Source organism: Cupressus sempervirens, chromosome 7, assembly GCF_028749045.1.
Source record: "Cupressus sempervirens isolate cs-2001-9-10 chromosome 7, ASM2874904v1, whole genome shotgun sequence".
NCBI lineage: Eukaryota > Viridiplantae > Streptophyta > Pinopsida > Cupressales > Cupressaceae > Cupressus > Cupressus sempervirens.
The window spans coordinates 656,901,266-656,914,654 of NC_143124.1; the positions used below are offsets into that span (position 1 = coordinate 656,901,266).

The 13,389-nt window shown below is 29.7% G+C and overlaps 1 pseudogene; it reads left to right on the forward strand.

Moving 5' to 3' along the window:
- LOC149548378 (laccase-3 pseudogene) lies at positions 1–1,425 on the forward strand (annotated as a pseudogene).
- Positions 1,426–13,389: the final 11,964 nt, after the last annotated feature.

Sequence of the window (13,389 nt, forward strand, 5' to 3'; positions counted from 1 at the left end):
ATGCATGCAGAGACAACAAAATTCTCAGTAGAGCCCGGGAAAAGCTACCTCCTAAGAATAGTGAATGCTGCAATGAACAGTGAACTCTTTTTCAAGATAGCATCACATAACATCACAGTGGTTGCAGTGGACTCCTCCTACACAAAGCCATACACAACAGATGTAATGTTCATAGCTCCTGGTCAGACAGCAGATGTTCTTCTTACAACAAATCAAAAACCAGGCAAATATTATATGGCAGCCAGGATATACACCAGCCAATCACAAGGCAACTTTGATAACACCACCACAACGGCCATTTTAGAGTATGTGGGTTCTCCTCAATCAACAAAACCAATCCTTCCGAACCTTCCACCATACAATGACACTGCAACGGTTACTAAATTTACCGGAGCCTTAAGAAGCCTCAATTCACCGGACCATCAGGTGGACGTTCCGAAGACCATAGATGATAGTATCATGACAACCGTTGGACTCGGTTTAGCTCCTTGTCCCACCGGCTCTACCTGTGCTGGTCCTAACAATACCAGAGTGACTGCCAGTATGAACAACATATCTTTTGTTCTACCAGACATTTCCATTCTGCAATCTTATTACTTCGGCATTAATGGAGTCTTTACCACTGATTTTCCTTCTTATCCACCGGTTGTGTTTGATTATACTGGTAATGTACCCAGGTATCTTTGGACACCTATTGCAGGCACAAAAGTCAGAGTTTTTGATTATAATGCCACCGTTCAGGTGGTGTTCCAGGGAACAAATATCTTCGTAGCGGATAACCATCCAATGCATATCCATGGCTATGACTTTTATGTTGTGGGAGAGGGTTTTGGTAACTTTGATAATGAAACAGATCCACTCACATTCAATCTGGTTGATCCTCCGAAAAGAAATACAGTGGGTGCTCCTGTCAAAGGATGGGCTGCTATCAGATTCAGAACTGATAATCCAGGTACTAAACAATGTGGCTTCTCTTTCATATTCTATATATTCTGGTTTAAACAATATATTATAGATGTTGTTTCTTTAGATCATATAAATAAGTGGGATCTATTGTAGAGGTTATGATTTCAGATTAATTTTTTTGGTGATTCATCTTGAATCACACCCATAATTCATAGATTCTACGAGAAAATTGAGTGATTTCAGAGAAGTTGTTTGAAACATCTTAAATCTCTGTAATAAACAGATTTTGTTTTTAAAAAGTTAATATGATTTTAGATGAATTATATATGATTACATGACATCAAAGTGAAAGTTTGTAGAGGACTGAAGGATTGTAGCATATGTGCAGGTGTTTGGTTTGTACATTGCCACTTTGATGATCATGGAACATGGGGATTGGAAACGGTATTCATAGTGAAGAATGGTCCTGGTCTTTGGGCAAGTTTGGAGCCGCCTCCTCCTGATCTCCCCAAGTGTTAGAAAAAGTTGGATAATAAAATCTACTTATCTTTTTAAGATTTCATTTGGAGATGGTGTCAAGGGCGTATGTAAATTATCTGGTGGGAGAGAATTAGCAGTAGCAATGTGCTTGTTTTTTTTTTTGAGTCAGTGACAGCAGAGTACTTTTGTATTTTAGTTTAGTTTTTAGAATTGTGTACATATATGTTTTATAAATATGTTTATTATGTTTTTTAATATGAATGTTTAATTTATTTGTGCTTGGTTTTGTAATTATATATTGCGATTTTAATTTTCTGTTTACAATGGATATTGTAAGATTCAATTAAATAATAGACATTTTGATGCACACCTTTTTGGTGTGGACATGGATTTCATTATTAGAACAACTGTCACATAGTGGCTTGTATTTATCCGATAAGATTGTATTAGATAATGTAAGGTTTATTATAATGTATAATTAAAAAGTTAAATTAGATTATTATAGATTCATTTATATATTATATAGTTTTATTGAATATATTTATAGTTTCATATTAAAAATATATTAGTACTAATAATGTATATATAAATGTTTGCAAAAATTTAGTCATAAAAAGTGCAATATGGTAGAGCCTCCCAAGCTCCTATAACACATAATCAATTAAGTCAATAGTATTAAAGATAAATAAATTGTATCATATCAAAAAGAAATTTAAGAATAAATATAAAACTTTTGAAATATTGAATTTATGAAAAATTATTAATTGTGATTGGTGCAAAAGTATAATTATTGTACTAATGTACAAACTAAATGCAATATTATAATATGGTCAAAAGAGAAATTTGATATTATTTAGGAAGCAAAATAGAAGCAATTCCAATAGCAAACAAGAATTAATTTAATGGAAGTTAAATTTAGAAGCCACAAAAGATACAAGTGCTACTTAGTAGCCAGTATGTGCCTTAAATTGTATTCTATTATAATATACTTAATAAATATCATGTTAATATTTAATTTAATTTTTTAAAATATAAATTTATTTATGTATTTTAATTAGAAATAATTATTCAAAAACAAAATGCAATTACATCACAAGTTTAAAAAATAAAAATAAAACAAATGCATTAAGTGGTTTCCTAAGCTTAAGCTCTCCTAACTATACACGAGTAATGGTAAATATCATTTAAGTGGAATAGATCAAACATTTAAATAAAGATGACATAGATGATGTTGAAAAGAGACCTATATTACTAATTTCAAATAGCTAGGTACATAAAGTTTTGTGTATAAAGAGGAAAAGCTTTGCAAAACTATACAAGGAAATATGCTAAAATAGTAGACAATTTTATAATGGTCGAAAAACATATAAATAAAAGTGCCTATGAAATTGTAATTTAATAGTGTTTTCCATAAATCTTTGTATAATAGGCTAAGTCTTTTAGCCAATGAAATAGTAGTAAATTAGTTTTATTCATTTATAAACATAATACATTTCCATCTATACTATACAATGTTATAATGAAATTTAACAATAATTAATTCTGTAGAGTCAAATAGATTTAATCACTAGTTAGTATGAATAAGTCATTGAATAATGCAATAGTACTATGATAAGTACTACTAATAATAGAAGCTAATAGAAGAAAATATGCAAAGAACACAAGAAGAAAAATTTGAAACCAAAATAGGAGCAAAACTAGAAGCAATACCACCTAGACAAAAATTTGAAGCAACAAGTGGCATTAAAATTGGTCTAAATAGGAGAAAAATCAAAAGCATCAAGTGACATTAAAATAGTTGTAAAGGAGGAAGAAAAAATGGAAGTAACAAACAATATTACGATGGAAGCAAAATCAGAAGCAACAAAAGAAGGAAAAATAGAAGTAAGCCTTGAAGATAAACTAGAAGAAACAAATGATATTATAATGGAAAAAAACTAGAAACAATATTAGAAGCCAAAGTAGAAACAAAACTAGAAAAACAATGGGAAGCAAAGGTTGCAAAACTAGAAGTATAAAAGGAAGTCCAAAGAAAACTAGAAACAAAATAGGAAGTCAAAGCAAAGCAAAATAGAAGCAAAAATTAGAGGAAAAATGAGAAGCCAAAACAAAAGCAAGGAAGTACATTCTCATTAAACCAACATGTAACATGTAAGCATAGCAAGAAGCAAAATTCAAAGCACTACTAAAAGAAAAACCAAAATCAAATCCAGACATAAAAAAGAAGCAAAGAGGAAACCATATATGGCTCAAAATCAGGGATTGACTACAACACACAATATGGTGCCAAAGAATGGAAGTATTTGGACGCTGACTTCAATGTCGTAAAAGAGACTTGTTTTCAATTAAAAATTATACTAATTCTAAAAGTTAATCTAGATTAATCTAACAAAAATGATTATAACTCAACATAAATTAATCTTAATTAATTAATACTAGTCAATGATATTTGAAGATAGAGTTTTCTAATATCGAATTTTAAGTTAAGAAAAATAAATATATATTAGAAAGTACTAAAAATAATTCAAATTTATTTAATAAAGAATACAGATTATTGTTGTAGATTATTTTTTACCTTCAAGAATATAACGTTTTAAATCCCATATAAAAATGGTGCTCTATTAGATCTTAAATCAAACCTATAATTAATAATAATCATCTTCGAAGTCTAAATGTAAATCTATACTATATAATATCCAATCTATAATTAATAATGATCTTCCAAGTTTAAATGTAAACCTAGACAATATAAACTTTTGATATAACATCCGACATTTAAGAAGATTTTATAACAGTAGCCTGTTTTCACAATTACTGGGTCTGCAGGGAATCTGAAGAATGATTTATGACAATGACAAAGGGTAATCAAAGTATTGCCCGGCAGTGGTTTAAATCAGTCACGTTAATGTTTTACGTCTGTTAATTTCTTGTTAGCTTTTATTTCAGCACATCTTATCACAAAGCTTGGTAAATTCTCCAATTCTTTCAAAACCTTTCGGCCATAACGATAAAATAATATGTTACTGTTCTATTTCTCTCTACTTATGTTGTTATCAAAGAGTTAATCTGTCCACATCTTTTGACAATTATTGAAAATCCCTTTAAAGTATTTAATGAAATATATGTTATAAGATGGTTCTAGTTTAAGTTTTAGAAGAAGAAACTATCAGTAAGTAGTTTTCTAAATTAGTCTTCTTTGATTTTTGAATATTTTAATTTATTATATTATAAATGCTTATTGTTTTTTTCTAGATTATACTATTGGAATTACTTTGTATTTAATAAGTAAATAATATTTTTTATTTTAATCTAATTATTCTTATCTTTTATTGTCACTTTTCAAATTTTCTAAAGCATGAGTTTTTAAAAATTTTGAATTATTTTTTTTAAAAATTGTGTAATTTGATTGGCTAAAGATATTTAGATGTTATAGGAGCAGATTTGTAAGAAACACGGAGGCAATGTTCTAAAATGCATATGTAAAAATATATATTAAATTTCAATTTTTTTGGTTAATAGTGTAGAAAAAATGTTTTATTTTAAGATTTTCTTTTCTCTTGGATATTCTGCATACATTAATATTAGTATTAATGCATTAAGCACACTTATAATATTAATTCTTAGAGATCTTAAATAATTAAGGTAGATATCTAATCTTTAGAATATGTTTATAATCAATACATGTATTGCAACTATTTCTTGTTCTTTTATAAAAATTATGTTTGTTCTATCACTTTTATTAAATTTATTTAATAATTTTATAAGCTTTACATTATTTTAACATAGAGCAAATAAATCCACTACGTGGCACTTGTTAAATATTGAATTTTTATATATCAATAGAGGTAAAGAATAAACATGAATTTGAATCATTCAAAAGTAAAATAGACATTAGATTCATTTAAATTTGTTTAAATTTGTTTTTTGTTCTCTTCTTATTGAGTCTTAATAGATTTTACTTTTGTTAAAATTTTAATATATTATTTTAGACCATTGTTGAGTTAATTTTAGTCTCCTAATTAATTAAAATAGAATTTAAAATTTATATTAATTCAATTACGTATGGTATGATATATATATAGGGAAGCCAAGAATTACGCGGGCTTTAATTTTTATAGAATATACTTTTATTATTATTATTAAAGCTTCAAACACTTGAATTCTCTATGGGTATGTGTAAGATCATGGTCAACCAAACGATGTTTTTAAGTGGCAATGAAAAATCAACAAATCAAGGTTATATCAACTTGACGTGAAATTATGAACTTGTTATGAACTTTCTATCAAAAAGTTGAAAGAAAAAAATCTCTAGGAAATTGGATTTGGTCTTTAAACTACTAGGCCTTATTTGAAAAAAAATAGAATTGATTGGTCAAAGTTTTTAACTTTAATGCAATAGTACAAAAATTTCATGACAAAAATAAGAAGTACTATTATAAGAGGTAGACTCATTCATGGATGTGATGCATATTTTTGAGTATTTTTATTTATAATAAATAAATGATAATTAATTTTCTACTAGAGTATTTTTGGAATAAAAAAACTCTCGTGTATGACCACCTTGACTAATTCAAAACTCTACAAGATTTAAGTTTTTTTTCCTTATAGTAGAAGAAGCATAGAATGTGATGCATATTTTGGATTTTAAAAATGTTGTACCATTTGAAAGTTATAGTTATTTTTCAATCAATGTGTCAATTAACACTTAATACATAACTCCTTTAGAAAATAATTAATAATTACTTAATGAACTTGTAATTTTATAGACATTACATTTATGGAAAGCTAAGAATATTCTTAAGAAACCCTTTTCATTTCATCAAATTCGGGTGAAAAAAAGTCATCAACTACATGTTTGAAGTAAAAAACATACAAGAACATTCCAAAAACAATGTTTTCGAGACATTTTAAAGTTGACCATGTAGGGTTGGTATCCAAAGATATAATAGGCCTTATAAAGGTATTAATTTTTTGGTTTGGTATCATGATGGGTGGGACAAAAGTTGGAATAGATTTTGGAATGCTTTGAGACATTTGATAACTACATAATTTTTAGATTGCCACTTTCTGGCACACTACGATCCTCACATACCCCTATATATATATATATATATATATATATATATATATTGTTGTAGGAATGGCATGCCAACATTATATATAATTATTTGTTACTAATTTACAAGCCAAATTATTTATTTCAAGGTTTACCATATAGTGTGCTAGTGAAGTGGTAGTTGTATTATTGTTCCCACCACTTGTTTAAACCCTAGTTGGACCATTGTTATCATTGAGAGTCATGTGTGGTCTAGTCAATACCATTTTATAATAAATGCCAATTTTTAAATTAAAATATTTTATATCATCTTGATTGTTCCATTCTTAACATTACTTACAATATTATTCAAAAAAAAATTAAAGTTCATTTTTCTATACTATTTTATGAAATATAAATTGAAAAAGTTTAATTTAAGAAATATATTTAATAATTCAACTAATAAATATCATAATGCAAAAAAAAATAGATCTCCTTACTTGTATTCACATCTCTCTCACTCTCTCTTCATCCTCCATCATTCTTTCATATTTCGTACCACTTTTTATCGTATTTATCTCCCTCTCTCTCTATTACTCACTTTTTGTATATCTCTCTAATTACCTATCATTTCAATCCCACCTCCCTCTCGCTCTCTATTCTCTATTTATTTATTATGTTTCTCCCTCTCTATCTATATCCCATCCCTTGTATATCTCCATCAATCTCTCCTAGTCTATATTTCTATCTCTGTTTATCTCTTCTTGTCTCCTTGTCATTTCTGACTTTGTCTCTTTTTATACATATATTTCCCTACCTCAATATCTTTATCTCTTTATACATCTCCCTAATCTCTATATCTTTCCCTCACTCTCTCTCACATGTCCTCCTTAATTACTCTCTCTCTCTCTCTCTCTCTCACACACACACACACACACACACACACACACATCTCTCTACTCTAATTTAACTCTTTCACTATCTCTTCTCACTTACTCTCACATGCCTCCATCCCCCTCTATCACACACACTTGTACATTCACTCTTACCTTCTCACCCTCTCTCTTCCCCACCTCTCACACTATCTCTCCATCTACCATTATCAATATCTCTCTATCTCTCTTTGTCTATGTGTATGTCCACACACACTTGCTTACTCACTCTCTTTCTACTTCTCACCATCTCCCCCTCTCTCTCAAGTATCCCTCTAATTTTTACTCTATGTGTATGTGCGCACACATGCACATGCACACGCCTGCACGCACGCATGTGCATGCACACACACACAAAAACACACACACACACACACACACTCACCTTCTTTCCCTCTCTCTCACCATCTCTCCCACATTATCAGTTGTCATGTTGTCAATTCTCTCTCTCTTTCTCTCTCCCCATGTGTACATGTGTGCATGCACACACACACATGCACACTCACTCACTTTGACCATCTCTCCCTCTCTCTGAACATCTCTCCCACTCTCTCAAATGTCCCTCTAATTATTACTCTCTCTATTTATCATCTATCACTGTGTCATTCCTTTTATTCTCTCCCCTTCACTCATTCTTACTCTCTCTCTTATCTCTACTCCTCTTACTATCGTCTCACCATATCTTTCTTATTTACCCTTTATCTCTACATCATGATGTCTCACTTATTATTAGTCTCTCTTTCTCTATTTATCATTTATTTCTATGTCATATTTCACCCTCTTCTCCTTTTCTCACTTTCACTTTCTCTTATATAGCTATCCCCCCTCACTACAAAGTTTTACCATTCCCCCCTCCCTCTCTCTCTCGTGTGCACACGTGCGCGCGCATGCACACACACACACACATTGCCCTTATTTCCTCTTTGACTATCTTCCCTCCCTCCTATTTCCATCTCTTACTCTATATTTAACCTTAATCTCTATGTCATATCATCTCTCTCCCCCCACCCACTTCTCTCTTTTCCTCATCTACCCAAAAAAACCCCCAAAAAATATTAATTATTTTTTTGAAAATATCCTTCTTTATTATGTCTCATCCTCTTAAAGGACCTTTTATTTAGATGCATCTAATTCGTATTTTCTTTCAAAAAAAAAAAATTGTCTAAGAAATAAGAAGTTTCAATTTAAAATTGCTCAAACCTACCCATTATATTTTTTGACATAAAAGTCATAGACAAACTCCATGTAAGTTTTATTTTCTTTGTTTTTATTCCATATAATCAAGATGGTGTGATATTTTTGTAGCAGGAAAAATGAGTTGATGATATTTTATTTCAATGTAGTTTTAAATTTTATAATTTATTTAATAAGAAAAATTAAATAGTTGAGATATCAAAGATCTATTATTATTTTGTTACCTACCAAAATATAGTATGATAAATGAAAAGAAGTTTTTGGTAACAATACCAAATATACTTAATGATGTAATAAAATGTGATGTAATCTAACTGGGGTATGCCCCTTTTATGATGTAATAATAAAGGATGTTAGTCCCGGGCTAGACTAGAGGTTTTCTTCTCTATTCTTTCCTACCATTGTCCATTTGAATGGAGAAACATTGTTGTAAATTATTAATTTGGATTAATAAATATAATCAAGGCCTTGATCATTTATCGATAAAAAATAAAATACCAAATATACTTTATATGTAAATGGTTATTCTATTTATTTTTTGTTTTTTCAAAATTCCTAATTATAAGAAGGTAATTGCATGTTGATGAGTGGAAAGTCTTTCTATACATCATGAATTCATCAAAAAATGATGTTACTAATTAATAACTTCAATATAGATTCTGATGAAAAAATGTAAAAATAGTACTTCAATATCCCTTTATTTTCTTAAGATCTTTTATTATTATTTATATCATCTCTCATTTTAACATATATATTTTGTATTCCTAAATAGATTTTTATATGCATAAAAGAGTTGAGTGTTGAGAATAATTATAGTAAAAGTATGTTAACATAAATATTTAATTATTTTTTGAATAGTTCAAATACATTATATGCATTGATACATCTCAAACAAATGTTATATATATATATATATATATATATATATATATATATATATATATATATATATATATATTGTGAGGCCTCGCCCTAACCCATCGTAGCATAGTGATACATTACTCTTATTTTGTTATTCACGACTCGAGATGTCGAGACAGTATCTGATGCTTAGAACATATTTTATTATTTCATGTTGTGTGATGTCATTTGCAGATATATTTGATAATTGTCATTTAATGTTCATGTATATGTATGTTGACGAATCAGTAAATGTAGGATTGAGATTTGATTTAAGATATTTTAAATGGTTAAGAATTATGTAGGATGAAGAAATCTTTATTGATGTATGTTTTAAATTATGAAAATTTCTGATACATATACGCTTATATACATGTGATTTTATGGGACTACTGATGTGTGCAATGAGTGTGCAGGTATTTTAGCCGAGAAACCCTACGGAGGAACAGAACTAATCTCTTTGTACTAATTTTTGGAAGCCTTGTTGTTCGTAATTCACGTATTGTATTGTGAGATATATGTATGTATCTTCTTTGTTCAGTAAATGTTAATGTTCGTAATTTTGTTCTTTCAGTGTCGCTTGACACTCGTAAAATGTTTATGTGCTTCAGTATGTTAGTTAGGGTTAAGTGTTTAACCTTGGGATTCAAGTTGGTTCAAGTTAGTGTCAATTTTCTTTTAGGTTCTTAATTAGGGTTAGTCATCCCTAATCCGGATTAGTGCTTAATTTGCAAGTTAGAGTTGTTAGATAGACTTATTTTATCTCTAGATTTTATTTGACTCTAAACCTCTTTCCTAAGGCTTTTAAACATTTTTTTATTCTAACTAAAGGGTATGGGTATGGGTTAGGGGTCTTTTCCAACCCCTAAGCCCCTTTTTTTGACTTTTGAGGTCACTCAAAAAGTCCCTTTTTGCCTTTGTGCGAAAATTGACCATGGTTATCTTGAGTTATCTCACCTCATCTCCATTTGGGGTTTAACCATGGTGTAGGTTGAGTTAGGAGTTTCTAGAGTGGCTAGTGGGTGGAAATAGTTATTGCTCCTTTTGGGTGGTTGAGTTGGAGGCTTATTTAGAGGCCTTCCTTGGACTAGTTGTTTGGTTACCCAATCTCTACATTTAGAGAAGATTTCTTGAAGCTTGAAGGAAGGAGGGATACTCTACTCAAACTGGTTCATTGCCATTACCTCTTTGTGAAGGTAGGAAACTCCCATCTCCCTTATTCAGTTCTTATGTTTTGTTTTGATGTTCTTGTTACTTTGTTGTTGTTTCACTGTTGTATGGTTGTGGGTATGTTGGGAAGATTTGTAAACCATGTCTTTTTGGTTGTTTTCCTTTCTTGTTTATGTTTGAAATTTTGAGTTTTCCTTGCATGGGTGTTTTGCTATTACTCACCCTAGGAGAGGGCAGAAGTGACCAATTTTGGGAGAGGTCTGTTTAGTTGGACTCCAACCTGTGTAGAGTCTCTTCTCAGGATGAGAAGAGGGATAAAGGGTAGGGTGTTATGGGCCCCTACCCGTCAACACAAACCTGGTATGAGTATGGCAAGTTTAAATGGAAGAACAGAAGTTCTTGGTTATTGGCCCCAATTGGGCATCTGAATTGGTGTTGTGTTTGACTTCTCCAGTTGGAAGAATCCACCTCTCCCTAGTCTTGATTCACTGTGAATCTTATTGTGTAAACCATGTATGATTATTCATGCTTGATGTTCTTTTGGTTCTGCTTGGTTGTCACCCGATCAGTTATTGGTTTCCTCCATGGTTCTTGAAATGAGATTCAAAAAATATTACAAACTCCTTGATTTGATCATGAAGAAAATTTGATAAAATCGTTGAAATTTGGGATTGAGATCCTATTGTAAATTTGTATTTTAAACCTTGTTGTATATGGCAACGAAGCCGGGTTTTCTTCCTGATTCTTTCCCAGCCGAGCCTTGAATCAGGTTTGCCAATAAAATTGGTGTTTTGAGCATAATTGTTGGGTATGTGATTAAATTTTGTAACACATTATTTTGGATGGATGCACATCAAAAATTAGGATGAAATGATGATAGTTTAGTAAGAAAATTTTTTCCAGTTCTTTTTATGTTCAAAATGAAAATTATGATTGAGGAAAGAAAATAATGGCTATGGTTGATTTATTGCAATTCAAGTTATTTAGGAGATCAAATTTACCATGCATTATTGTGACCACCACCTTTGTGTAGTATAAGAATATCAAGGAAGAGAAGTCCATTGCCAAAATTTGGTTGTCTCATTGTCTTGGATAGAAACATCTCTCAAGAATTTAGAATACTTGATGTTTGAGTGATAAACAAAAGTATTTTCCAAACTAAGTTTGATATCATAGCAGAGATAGTATTCATAGAAATGATTATCCTTGTTGATTATTTTTATCATTTTGGTTCTAGTGTATAGTAGCTGTAAATGTACATTCAAATTTAAATTTGCATGAGAATATAATGTCAATCTTTGAGAAAGTGGTGTTTAAACTTCATAATGCATAGATAGGAAAAAAATTCAGATAGTTTCATATCAAGCCTTATAATGGAATGTATGTCCATTGTATTAAGTTTAATGTTTGAATGTTAAGTGAATCACCATTTTAAAGACTATACTTAATTTATAAATATCTCAAAAATATCCTTGCACTAACTTATCTTGAGTATCCTAGATTATAAAAGAAGAAAATCAAGTGAATAACATAAAATGAATAAGAGCAAGAAATAACTTGTTGTAGGTGTTCATTTATCTCTCTGGAAAATGTATGGAAGAAAAGACTTAATGAATTTGGAGCAACAGAGAATATTCCAAAAATGATTCCTTTTATTTAAAACTTAGAATTAAACAAAATGGAATATATATATATTGCATTTGAATAAATTAATACAAGGAAATATAACTAATATCCTAAAAAAAAAATCTATAACCTTACCTATAAAACTTTCCATGATTAATGCTTTTATTTCCCCCTTGCATGTCAATGTTGGAAGTGCATTTTAAAAAGGTTTTATTTTGGTTTTAAAGTCAATGTCACCACATAAGATGATGTCATCCCTGACCTTGTGCATGATTAAATGTCTTAGGAAGCGATGGTTTGGGAGGGAGGAGATTGCATTAAGATTGTTTTTTTTTAAAAAAAAAAACTTTAAAACCTTACCTTTTGTCCTCCCATGTGCACGTTTCCCCCCCACTTGGGTTGCGCGCCGTCCCAAGGGCAGCGCTTGGGAAGTGCAGCCTGGGATGTGACGGGCTTGAGTAGGGTATAGGGAGTGGGGTGTAGGGGGGGTTAGGTTAGTAATTAGGTTAGTGTTAATATTATGTTATGTTAGTTTAGTTTAATTTTTTTTTTTTAGATTAATTTTAAATTGTTAATAGTTTTAGTTATTTATGATTAGTTAGTTACTAATTATTTTGAGTTGTGTTTTATTAAAATGATTAAATAAGTTAGTGGTTAATGTATATTCTTTGTAGTTAGATTTTATTAATTTAGTTAGTTTTAGATTTAGCATTAAATTAGTATGTTAGTTTAGATATATGTTAGTTAATTTTGTTGTTTAATTGTTAACAAAATTAGTAAAAGATCATGTTAGAATAGTGGTAACATTTTAAAGTATTTGGTTTAAAGTTAGTTTAATATTAAATGTAATATAGTTAATATTTTAAATTAAGTTAGTATTTTATGTATATATATATCAATAAAATTTAGTTGCAATTTTAGTTTGAAATTACTATAAATTGAATGTGGTACTCGATTTGTGATTAGACTAGAATTTAAAAATGATATGTTTAGTTTCATTATGAATTAAGTATGATGTTAAATTAATATTAATTTATAAGTTCTACCATCAATTAAATTAGTATAACTTTAGCTCTATGCTATAATGATTTTTAACTAGTCTAAATGTATTATTAATTTATATCTAGTTAGTTTTTATTTCATTAA